We start from the raw sequence: 13,462 nt of genomic DNA, 5'->3' as shown, positions 1-13,462 counted from the left end.
TTGAATAAACCATTCAAAAGAATGGGTGAAATCTTGCACCTAGCTAGACTACGCTAAGCAATGTGTTAATTTTTTTTCAGTTTACGAATAAAGTTGGTGGAATGAAAGGGTTCATTGTTAGGAGAAGTAAAATTTTAAAAACCTAGCAATACAATGAAAAAATTACATTTAAAGGAGAGGTTAGATATAAACAGAAAGAATGTGTGTGTGTAAATCAGAGGCATTTAAGATGTAACCAACTGTATGCCTATAACTGTGTTTATTTGAAAGGGACCTCATTTTGAATTTGTACGGTCAAATGTGCTTTGCCTGTTGTCTGTTTAAAGTCTATGGGTTATTGTTGCCTTCATGAAGATTTACTTGGAGTGATTAATTTAGGGGTTTGTTTAAAAGTTATTATGGTAGTAATTTGTAGATATGTATATGTGTTTAATTAGTTGTTTAATTAGTAAATGTTTAATTTAGTTTTATATAAAAAAACTTCTTGAGGCTTGGTGGTTTTATTCCTGAATTCAGAGCTGCATCTCAAACATAACAAATGAAAATATAGGTTATGACAGTTGTTCCAATTTCCCTCTGGAATTTAAATAATTCAGCCTTTACCAACTGCTTTGTCATAACAATCTGTAATTAACTAAAACTTTTCCAAGTACTCCTTGGCTGTTGTTTCTAAAACGTTACCCACCACTGGTGTCAAACTAACTGGCCTGTAATTACCAGCACTGAAGAAGAGACATACAGAGTCAAAACATTAACTATATTTCTCTCTCCACAGGTGCTGCCCGACCTGCTGAGTTTTTCCAGCATTTTCTGTTTTTATTTCAGATTTCCAGCATCCGCAGTATTTAGCTTTAATATTACTGTAGTTACTAGGACTGTCCATACACACTTTCTTGAATAAGATTGTCACATTTGCCGTGCTCCAATCTTTGACACTACCCCATAACTACGGGAGATTGGAAGATTGTGGCAAGCCCTTCTGCTATCTCCACTCCCACTTTCTTTATCAAACTGGGAGCAAGCCATTTGGACCAGGCAACATATCTGCTCCAGGTGGAGCCAGCTTTTCCAGTACATCCTGCCCCTCAATCTTCACCTATCTACCATCTTACTACCGTAAATACCGGACTAGTTACAGAAGATATGAGAAATGCAAATGGAGGCACGTATAAGATTGTAGAATCATAGAATAACACTGCACAGAAAGAAGCCATTCGGTCCATAGTGCACGCGCAGGCTCTTTGAACGAACTATTTAATTTGTCGCACTTCACTGCTCTTTCTTCATAGCCATGCAACACTTCACACTTCTCTGCATTAAATTTGGGGTGAGATTTTTGCGACTGGAAATTCCCATCCAAAGTCAATGGAATTTTGGCTGCTCTCCAAATTTTCCAGGGCCGCTTTATCGTCCAACTTTGGAGTTGTTACCCTGTATATCCAAGGCCAGATCATTATGTTAAAAAGAGCAGAGATCCCAACATTGACCCCTGGGAGGACACCACTGCACATTTCCCCCACCACCGCCCCCAAGTCTGAAGAACCATTCACCATTATTCCCTGCTTTCTGTTAGGTAGCCAATTTTGTAGCCGAGCAAACACTGTCCCTTTAACTCCAAAGGTTTCAATTTTGCTAACAAATCTATTATCTGTTACTTGAAGGCATTTTAAAAGTTTATATATACATGAACTGAACAATCCTCATCTAATCTCTCTGTTGTTTCACAGAAGTATGCAATAAAGGTAGTCAAACACAATTTGCCTTTAACAACTGTGCTGGCTTTCATTTATTTGCCCATGTTTTTCCAATTAATTTTAGCCTGGATTATTGTATCTAAAAATTTCCCACCACTGACGTTGGGCAGGCTGATCTGTAATTGTCAGATTTTTCCCTCTTCCTTTTTCGAACGGAGATGTAACTTTTGCAATCTTCCAGTCCTCTGGCAACATCCTCACATCAGAAGAGGATTGAAAGACTGTGATCCGAGTTTCCACATTTATTTCCCTTATTAATCTAGGATGCATCACATTCAAACCGGTTGATTTTTCTAATTTGAAAATGTTTTAAATATCTCTACTTTTATCCGATTCAATATCACTACTTTCATTCATTCATGGGATGTTAGTGTCACTGGCAAGGCCAGTATTTAATACCCATACCTAATTGCACTAGAGAAGGTGTTGGTGAGCTGCCTCCTTGAACTGCTGTAGTCCATGTGGTATGGGTAAACTTAAGGGAGAATTTTCTCCCTGTTGAGCAGGCCGGTCGGGAGTGGGCGCAGAGCCAATCTCCGCCCGCGATCGGCTGTGCTCCGCCATTTTACGTGGGCGGGTCAATTAAGGCCCACCCAGCGTGACGCGCGCCCAGAGCACTACCTGTGCAGGCAGCAGGAGGAGGGATGGTCGGGGCCTGCGCTATTTCGTGAAAGAGCACAGAAATCTCCCTGAGGCAGCTCCGTGCCTCAAGGAGATTAAGTGCAATTGTAAAGTTGGGAAAAAATAAAAAATAAAATTATTCAGACATGTCCCCTCATGTGACAGTGTCACATGAGTTGGGACATGTTTATGAATTTTGATTTTAAAATTTTGTTTAATTAATAAAACCTTCATGAAACCTCATCCCGCCCGTGGATGAGGTTTCATGAAAAATGCGAAGGCCGCCTGGGCTCTTCGCCTGCCCCCCAACCCTAAGATTGGACGGGCCTGACAATGACGTTAATTAGTTCATTAATGGCCTTAAGAGGCCTTTGACAGCTCGGCAGGCACTCAGCTGACTCCGGGGCGCGCCCGCCGAACAAAAGATCGGAATGACGCGCAGTGACGTTGGGACGCACGCCCAATGTCACCACATGTCATTTTACGCGTCGGCATGCGTGGCCTGTCCCGGCACGCCGAACAGAAAATTCTGGCCTTAGAGTCTGTTAGGAAGGGAGTTCCAGGATTTTGAACCGTTGAAAGTGAAAAAATAGCAATATAGTTCCAAGTCAGGGTGGTGTGTGACTTGGATGTCGTGGCGTTCCCATGCATCTGCTGCCCTAAATAAAAGTAGAAAATGCTGCAAAAACTCAGCAGATCTAGCAGCATCTGTGGAGAGAGAAATTGAATTAATGTTTTGAATCCTTATGGCTCTTCTTCAGAGCCCTTGTCTGATGCCCTTGTTCTTCTGAGTGTTGGATGTTGTGGGTTTAAGAAGGCACTGCAGAAGGAACCTTGCTGTAGTGCATCTTGTACATCATGCACAGTGCTGTAACTGTGTGCCAGTTGTGAAGGGGTGAACATTCAAGTGATGGATGAGTTCCTGGTCAAGTGAGCTGCTCTTTCCTGGTGTTGAGCTTCGTGAGTGTTGTTGGAACATCACTCATCCAGGCAAGTGGAGAATATTGCATCACGCTCCTGACTTGTGCCTTGTAGATGATAAGCAGGAGTAGAGGAGTCAGGAGGTGAGTGGTCCATAACAGGTGGGAGCAGAGCAGAATCGGAGGGGACTGGCATGCTTTAATCACCTGAGCTCTCTGGAGAAGATGGAGTTCTGAATCTTGGGACCAGCTGTCACAGAGTCCGTTGCATCCTGCATCGGCAAAAATCTTCAGGATGACTGTATGTTCCTGCCTTTAAGCGCCTTTTCAAATCCACTTCACCCTCATTCTGCTCTCTGGCATAAAGTGAAACCTGCAGATAGTGGGACCATGGACCTATTGCTTTCCACCCCAACACCACTTCAGCATTTCTGCTTTCAAAGATCTAAGAATTGCAATCTAGCCAGCCGCTACAGCCTCATGAGGAAGAGTGAGAGCTGTGACAGACTTTTGATGAAGAGGATCATCACTTAATCGGAATATCACAGCTCAGATGCTGCACATACCTTAGAGAGTATTGAATCAGGATCTATGCATAGTGATGCATTGGACATGACTGGACTGTGGTCAGACCAAAGGGAAGGGACAGCCAAATTCCTGTTCCCCAGAGGGTGAAATTGCAGACAAATTCTGTTACAGGGGATTCAGAGGAGGACTTTGTTGGGGTGGCATATAGGAGAACGCTGATGACAATGCACACATGGATTCTGGACACATTGGCATGAACACCAGACAGCCTGTTCTCACTGTCAAGGAGCATGCAATAGTCTGGCTCTGACTTGACACTGGAGCTCATTCTTCCCAGCATGGAAGTGATTGACAACTCCATGGCAGCACATGTGAACCAACCCATGATGCAGTGATTAGTGGTCACTATTTCAGTTTCCATTGCAGCACAAGTAGGGAGACACCCAAAGTCTCAATGCTGAACTAGAAGCTCTAACAGAGATCATGAGATTCATTCTTGCCATGCAGGCTCAGGCTGTTGCCATCATGGCTGTTGATCTCAGTGCTGAAAGAGGCTTGCAGGCTTTCACAACAGACCAGCAATCTGCCTTCCAATAGATTGACAAGTACTGCCTACGAGCAACCTTGGAGCGATCTGTTATCCTCTCCCAGGATCACAGCATTCTTGCTCCCGTCACTGTCACTTTGTCAGTGCCCCTGCTGTTGTCTCTCAGCCAGCTCAGGCTGGTTCTGCCCATGCTGACATGGCGTAGCTCAAAGCTGGGCCCTCAAGGTCCAGAACTGCCTGAGGTCATCCTCCAAGGTCATCTGCAATCCCCCCCAGTGAAAGTCAGCTATTTTCCATCAGCCATGTTACAGTTACCGAGGGCACACTGTGTTGGAGAGTTAGGATGGACAAAGGCACCCACAAAACAGGGACTAAGCAAATGCACAAGGGTGGTGGTTCAGTTTTGAATTTGCTATTGGATGTGTTGTTAGATAAAGTTACTATGGAAAGACTTTTTGTTTCATTTCAGAATTTTGAGCAGGAGGACTTTCTGATGGGATACAACAGTTGAATTGAAAGATGGGAATTTTGGAGCTATGGTAGTGGCATCTTAGGGGAACCGGAGTTTGAGTAACTGTTCATGGATAGTCTGGCCAGACCAAAGGAGGTCTGGATCCTTCTCCCTTCCTTCTCTTCCTCCTTCTCCTCCTCCTCCAGAGATGGTCTTCAAATGCCTGGAGGCAAGGAATGCACTCTCAGGATGGCGAGGGTTTGGAGGACACAGCATACAACCACAAACATGGACATCTTTTTCTGGTGCGTACAATAGGGTTTCCCAGAAGTGGCCCACAGAGAGGAACTTTTGCTTCAGGATGCTATTTTTTTTTCTCCAAGATATTAATTGCATGTCTTTCATTATGGGCATGTTGTCCTTGTGTGGTCGGGTGATGGAAGTGAGTCATGAGCCAGATGTATGAAGAGTATCCCTTAACATCATGGTGGCCCATAGGTGGCAGGAATGCCTGAATGCATTGGGATGAAGGTGTGACTGCAGCCAAGATAGTACCCATTCATTGACAGGATGTTCTGTGTATGGTCGCACACCAGTTGCATGTTAATGGAGTGTTAACCCTGGTGTTTGCAGTACATCTCGCAATTTACATGTGTGACCACATGTATTCAATCAATGGTTCCCTGGGCATTTGGAAAAATTGCTTCCTTGGCAAAGCCTTGTGCCTGCTCCTCCAGCTTGTCTCTGGTAGGAGAAAAGATAATTAAGCCACTTCTCCAGGCCTCAGGGTCTCTGTCACCTTGCTGATATAGCAGTAGATGGAAAACTGGGTTAAGTCACCACCTCTCACCTGGAAGGAACCACATGTGTAGAAGTTGAAGGCAACAATGTCCTTGATGACCAATGGCAGCACCATCGAACCCTGCCGTGAATGGTTACCCCTTGCAGCAGCCTGTGCTGCATTTCCCTGCTGTGTTGCAATTATAGCCCCCATAACTCTTGGAGACTTTGTTGACAGGACAGGAAACTCCACTGACTTCCCTGTCAGGCCGCAACGTTACTTTCAAATTCCAACAAGTCACTGAATCTCATTCAAGAACACACCACATAATTTCCACAAACAAAAGTAAGTCAAGAGCACCTCACTTGTATGTAGAATGCCTGACCCTTTAAATGACGATTGTCAGGGTGTGTCTTGTGCAGCTGTAAGGGGAGATAAGAGGCCGTTAACTGGAACTGCATTCCAAATTGGCAGTAAGTGCATCAGTTCAACTTAAGACGTTGATTGATGCCATGATCTGCTCACTCTGCATGTTTTCGCCATACACATGCCATGCCTGCACTGCTGCCCTGACCTGCTGAGCATTTGAGCATTTTCTGTTTAGGTTTTTATCTTTTTTTCTTACACTCCTAGGAGATTACATTGTTGCTGCTGGATGGGGGGCATTGGGTTTCCTGATACATAGAAATGCATAAATGTTACACCATGAAACAAGATGTCTGGTCCAATCAGTCCATGTTAATGCTTACACTCTACAACAAACCAGCTGTTTTTCTCCAGTCTGTCATTTTTCATGTTTGTAAAGTGGAAAATGAATGAGAGAAGTTGGCAAAACAATGATAGAAGATAGCTAATGCCTAAAGTTGCTGAAGTCAATGTTTAGACTGTTAAGAATATCTAGCTCATGGTTTGTGTGCTTAAAATATGCCTTTTGGTGTTAGACTATAACTTGTAGCTTTAAGAACGACATGGCTGCCTAGAGCTGCCGACCTTTTAGCATTCGGCAATGTGATCAAGGAGGTTGTGGCAGCTGTCGGAACAACACCCCCCCAGGGTCCCAGGATCGTGGAGGTGGGGGTGGGGGGGTGGTCACAGGGTGAGGAGGGCCATGGGTGTCAGCGGCAAGGAGATGGTGGCTGTCAGTGACCACCCTCCTGCCCCATGTCTATGCCCTTGATCATCCACAGATTTGTGCAGATTAAGGGACCACCCCCTCCAGTTGACACGCAGCCAGTTTTACCAGTTGTGCAGGTGACATGTCAACAAGCCCGACTGGAGCTGAGAAGATTGCTGTGGAGCTGGGAAGAGGCTCTGAAGTGGTCATTAACTGGCCACTCTGAAGGTTTCAAGTTGAGACGGGGCAGCAAGGTCAGCCATGGGCCTTCCTGCCCAGAACTAACTTCCAATGGCTGTGGGGAGGTCCGGTATCAGTCCGGCACCAACCCACCTAATTTTGAGACCCTCCCACCTCTTTCTTTGCCTCCTGTGGGTGGGGATGGGGAGAGAAGATTCTGCCCCGAAAAGCAAAGCATAGAAAGGAAACTGACTCTCCCAGTTTCTAAGGAAACGATAAAGGAACTTGTGATTTGGAAGCCAAAACTATTGGGCAGACTAAAACTAGATGAGACAAAAACAGAATTACCTGGAAAAACTCAGCAGGTCTGGCAGCATCGGTGGAGAAGAAATCAGTTAACGTTTCGAGCCTTCATGGCCCTTCGGCAGAACTGAAGCATAGTTAGAAGAAGGGAGAAATATAAACTGGTTTAAGGTGGGTGGGGGGGTGGGGGGGTGGAGAGACATTGAGGGTGTGGTGATTGTGGAGATGAGCAGATAATCAAAAGATGTCACAGACAAAAGGGTCAAAGAGGTGTTGAAGGTGGTGATATTTGTCTAAGAAAAGTGCTAATTAAGAATGGAAGACAGGATATTCAAAGTACAGCTCTAGTGGGGGTGGGGTGGAAAGACTAACAAGGTTTTAGTTTTAGATTTAAAAATAATGGAAATAGGTGGGGAAAGAAGAATCTATATAAATTATTGAAAAAAAAGCGGGAGGGGGAGAAACGGGGTGGGGATGGGGGGAGGGGGAGTTTAAAATCTAAAGTTGTTGAATTCAATATTCAGCCCGGAAGGCTGTAAAGTGCCTAGTCGGAAGATGAGGTGCTGTTCCTCCAGTTTGTATTGGGCTTGACTGGAACAATGCAGCAAGCCAAGGACAGACATGTGGGCAAGAGAACAGGGTGGAGTGTTAAAATGGCAAGCGACAGGGAGGTTTGGGTCTTTCTTGCGGACAGACTGCAGGTGTTCCGCAAAACGGTCGCCCAGTTTGCGTTTGGTCTCTCCAATGTAGAGGAGACCGCATTGGGAGCAACGAATGCAGTAGACTAAGTTAGGGGAAATGCAAGTGAAATGCTGCTTCACTTGAAAGGAGTGTTTGGGCCCTTGGACGGTGAGGAGAGAGGAAGTGAAGGGGCAGGTGTTGCATCTTCTGCGTGGGCATGGGGAGGTGCCATAAGTGGGGGTTGAGGAGTAGGGGGTGATGGAGGAGTGGACCAGGGTGTCCCGGAGGGAACGATCCCTACGGAATGCCGTCAGGGGGGGTGAAGGGAAGATGTGTTTGGTGGTGGCATCATGCTGGAGTTGGCGGAAATGGCGGAGGATGATCCTTTGAATGCGGAGGCTGGTGGGGTGATAAGTGAGGACAAGGGGGACCCTATCATGTTTCTGGGAAGGAGGAGAAGGCGTGAGGGAGGATGCGCGGGATATGGGCCGGACACGGTTGAGGGCCCTGTCAACGACCGTGGATGGAAAACCTCGGTTAAGGAAGAAGGAGGACATGTCAGAGGAGCTGTTTTTGAAGGTAGCGTCATCAGAACAGAAATCAAATATCAAACAAATATCACCACCTTCAACACCTCTTTGACCCTTTTGTCTGTGACATCTTTTGATTATCTGCTCATCTCCACAATCACCACACCCTCAATGTCTCTCTACCCCCCCCCACCCCCACCCCCCACCCACCTTAAACCAGTTTATATTTCTCCCTTCTTCTAACAATGCTTCAGTTCTGCTGAAGGGCCATGAAGGCTCGAAACGTTAACTGATTTCTTCTCCACCGATGCTGCCAGACCTGCTGAGTTTTTCCAGGTAATTCTGTTTTTGTTTTGGATTTCCAGCATCCGCAGTAGCTTTTAGCTTTTTGTTTTTAAAACTAGATGAGGCTATATAAAGGGACCTAGACCCATCCAAGTAGTAGTAGCAGTTTGGAACTAGTGTGTGCAGTTTGCATCTCACTGAGAGAAGATAGCCAAAGTAAATGACAGTTAGATAGACCTGCATTGTAAACAGAGTAAAAAAACTAACTTCTTCATTCACCGTGGGGAATGCATATGAGATTAATCTTAGCTTGAATTTTGTGAGGGAACAGAAGCTGGAAGATTGTGTACTTTTAAACTAGAGGAAGGATCTGCAGTAGTTTCCACAGAGCCTTGTGGCATTAAAGCAATCAGTTTAGCCTGGAAGCATTGTGAAAAAACCATAAAAAGGAATGTAAGCATCCGCAGTTAACAAATGGTAAATGAAAGCAACATTCATGACACACAAGTGCCAGGCAATGATCATCTCCACCAAGAGAGAATCTAACCATCGCCCCTTGACATTCAATGGCAAAACCATCACTGAATTCCCCACTATCAACACCCTGGAGGTTACCATTGACCAGTAACTGAATTGGACTAGCTATATGAATACTGTGGCTACAAGAGCAGGTCAGAGGCTAGGAACCCAGCGGCAAGTAACTCACCTCCTGACTCACCAAAGCCTGTTCGCCATCTACAAGGCACAGGTCAAGAGTGTGATGGAATACTCGCCACTTGCCTGAATGAGTGCAGCTTCAACAACACTCGAGAAGCTTGACACCATCCAGAACAAAGCAGCCTGCTTGATTAGCACCCCATCCACAAACATTCACTCTCTTCACCACCGACACATAGTGGCAGCAGTGTGTACCATCTACAAGATGTACTGCATAAACTCACTAAGGCTCCTTAGACAGCACCTTCCAAACCCACGACCGCTACCATATAGAAGGACAAGGGCAGCAGACACATGGGAACAGCACTACCTGGAAGTTCCCCTCCAAGCCGCTCACCATCCTGACTTGAAAATATACCACTGTTCCTTTACTGGGTCAAAATGTTGGAACCCCCTCCCTAACAGCACTGTGTGTGTACCTACACCACATGGACTGCAGCAGTTCAAGAAGGCAACTCAGCACCACCTTCTCAAGAGCAATTATGGATGGACAATAAATGCTGGCCTAGCCAGCGATGCCAACATCCCATGAATGAATAAAAAATAAATAAATAAAAAGGCTTGAGCTGAGGAAAATGAAAGTAGTCTCCAGAAGACTGTGGCATACTTATGGGCAGTCCCTACAGAAGTAACTAATTTAAGATTGATGTGTCTTACAAGAGAATTCTTGGAAGTAAGAAGTAAACCTAAGGACACAGCATATGTAGTTATAAGCCATATTGTCTCATTAATTGTACTTATTTTGTTTAAGTCTTTAATATACAATAATGTTTGTTTTTGTTTAAAACCGTGAAATCTTAAGGTATAGTCCTACTGGTTAAACAAGGTGTTCAGATTTCTCTTTAAATGTTAACAGTCCCTAACCAGATTGTAACAAGACCAAAGAGATGCAATGCAAAGGAGGAAGATGTTGCTGAACTCTACATTACCCTTGCCTTGAGTAGTATGAGAGGCTAAAGGTGGAAATGTTTATGCAGGAATAGAAAGGTGTGTTGGGACACAAAGAAGTCAGGGTCATGATTGAGGATGAAAAGGAGTTGATGTTCAATATATGACTTGTTTCCTCAATGTAGAGGTGATCAAACTGTCCAAAGAAGAAAGAATACTCTGTATTATGGATGGCAAGGGACTCTGAGAAATGAGATAGTTAAGAAAAAGTAGTCTTGCAGTTTTCTGTAAATTTAGAGTGGAGGCAAAGAAATACTTGGTGGTTGGAGTGCATGGTGGAAATTGTTCTAATGTGCCCTTAAGGGATTGCAGCATGACATCACTAGAAATGAAGTGTGTCATATGATCAAGTTGTAGTTTCACTTTTGCTTTCAGTGCAGCACACACACACACAGCTCTGCTGCTGATGTCTTCAAGCTTTATACCACTGTATAAACATTCCCATGTGCCTAGTCTCAATAAATGAACCCACAAGGTGTTTACCCAATCCCTTATGAATGATTGGTGTCTTTGCATCATTATAAAAACATGACAGAATGGTAAAAGTTGATCTGACGTGTTGAATATCCGTGGGTGGAAGATGAAGACAAAAAGTACTATATGTTGAGGTCAAGAAGTGCCATATCATTGTTATGAGAGGAGTGAGAGGGAATGAAAAGAAGACTTGGGAAATGGGGTAAACAAAAGCAAGGACCTCGTCATCACAGGAAAGGAAAATCCACAGCGGAGCAAAAAGAGCATAGCTCAGAAATTCTGGTGCAAAGAGTTCAGACTTGAAAACAGATAACTGGGAGAAAGTCAGAAAGTGGAAGTTCGGAGGGGGCGGTGGGGGGGGAGGGGGGGGGGTGCGGAGAGGCGGGGGTGGTGGTGGTGGGGGGGAATGGTGTAAACTCAACAGCGTTTGGACAGGGGTAGAATAAGAAGGCAACATGGAGTCATCAGAAAGTGAAAGGAAATATGTAGTAGGGAATTGGTTAGTTGATTTGTTTCTAGCTTTTGTTTTGCCAAGTGTTTTCTTGGTTCACCTTCAAGGAGATTTACAAGCATGTGCAAGGCACAAGTATCCAGTTTAGTTCACAAGGGGATGCTATTATTACACCCTTGGGTTATGCTATTTAAGAGCACCTTGGTATAACTTGACCAAATTTTAAAAACTTGACTGAAATCTATACCAGGATGCTTTGCAAGGCCAAAAGAGACTTTTTCAAATATACAAAATCTGCTAAAAGCTACAGGCTGCTTTTTCCACACATAAACAAGAACCCATACACTATGAAGGAGATCAAAATTCCAAGGCCATGGAATGTTTAGCCAAGGGGTACACAGTCATAAAAAAGAGCTGGAACCAATAACAACCATGCTTTATGTTAAGTCTTCCAGCTAAACTGTACCTAATTAAGAAATGATTGTTGGAATTCATAAGTTACTTTGTGTGTACAATCTTAGTATAGTATCAATGGTCTGATGAGATCAGAGAACATCAGCTCTGAAATTTAGTTTACAATTTGGAGCTAAGATGTATGGAATGTGCTGTGCATGACAGCCTATAATTAAATAAAGGAAGATAAGGTAAAATCTTGATTGATGAAAAACAGAAGGCATGTGTGAAAACACTAGAAATTTGCAGAAAATTGACCATGTCAGAATGTGCTGATGCCCTGTGATTTAAATCAAAAATTCAAAGCTCCAATGGATAATGTATGGTTATAAAGGACTTTTACTGGATGGTGAGCTCCTGTCAGCATAACATCCTGTCTGCTAGTGGGGGGAAATGGTATAAATAAAATGTGACTGCTAAAGAAGTCACTTTACTGCAGTCAAAGTGAGTTGGTTTGGTCAGTCGTCTTGCCAGGAGGACTTGCAAACAAGGACTGATCATTTGTTGGTGGTTACAGGTATGGTTATCTCTTGGAACATTATTAGTGTACTGCTTGCATTGTAGAACTAACTTTAGATTGTGTGGTAGTGATGGTTTTGATTCTGTCTTGAAGCTATAATAAAATCTTATAGATAGAACTTGTGTGTCCTGTGTATTTTCTCTCAAATTTCAGGTAAAAGAATCGTAAGCCTGTACACTCCAGGAGTCGGGTCTTACAGGCTATTGTAATCACATAATGGCAGTATGGCACATTCCTAAATACTCAAATCGCCTAGTGATTAGTATCAATGTAGCTGAGATAATCTAAAGCAAGAACCTTAACTTATAACATCAGGTATTTGCAAATAAATTAGTTTATTATCAGTTATGAGTTTATAATAGGCATTGCAAAACAAAAACAAGTTAATATTTCATACAGTTCCCCTTTGGCTTCCTGGCCGTCACAATGTACAATGATAATAGAGCTTGCTGACTAACCATAATGATAAATCTTTAAGAATTAATCGACAACAGACCCTAAAGTGACATGGGGAATACCCCAGTGGAGAGATTTAGTAACAATGGGCAGAATTTTGCCCTCGGTTGGCGGGCGGGTCCCACTGGCTAGGCGGCGGGCGGGCAGCCGAACTCCACCGCCGAAACGGGGCCCGCCGCCATTTTGAGTGGGTTGGCCAATTAAGGCCCACCCAGCGGCCTGCCCGACAGGAAGCGCTATGCGCTTCCTATGCAGGGGGGGGGGGGGGGGGGGAGGTGGAGGGATTCTCCATCTGCCAAATTGCGCTCTTTCGCGCATGCGCACACAAGAGCGCACTGCTCCCTGAGACAAAGTCCTGTCTCAGGAGATTACTGACAGTCTAAAAAACTTTAAAAATAGAAAAATTAAAAAATTATTAACATGTCCCCCTCATGTGACAATGTCATACGAGATGGGACATGTTAATAAATATCACATAAAATTTATTAAAGTTTTAAAAACGGACATGAAACATCATCCCGCCAATGGATAAGGTTTCATGTATTATCAGGAGCCCGCTGGGGCTCCTGGCCTGCCCGCCAACCTTAAGGTTGGATGGGCAGGGTCTTTAATTATCTTAATTACCCTGTCAATGGCCTCAATTGGCCATTACATGTCGGCGGGCGAACGGCTGATTTCGCTGTCCACGTGCCTTCCTAAAAATTTAAATGGACTGGGATGACGTCGAGGGTTCCTCCCGACATCATCC

This window comes from Cetorhinus maximus, chromosome 5 (assembly GCF_964194155.1).
Source record: "Cetorhinus maximus chromosome 5, sCetMax3.hap1.1, whole genome shotgun sequence".
NCBI classification, from domain to species: Eukaryota; Metazoa; Chordata; class Chondrichthyes; order Lamniformes; family Cetorhinidae; genus Cetorhinus; species Cetorhinus maximus.
Note: the sequence above shows the minus strand (reverse complement) of the source record.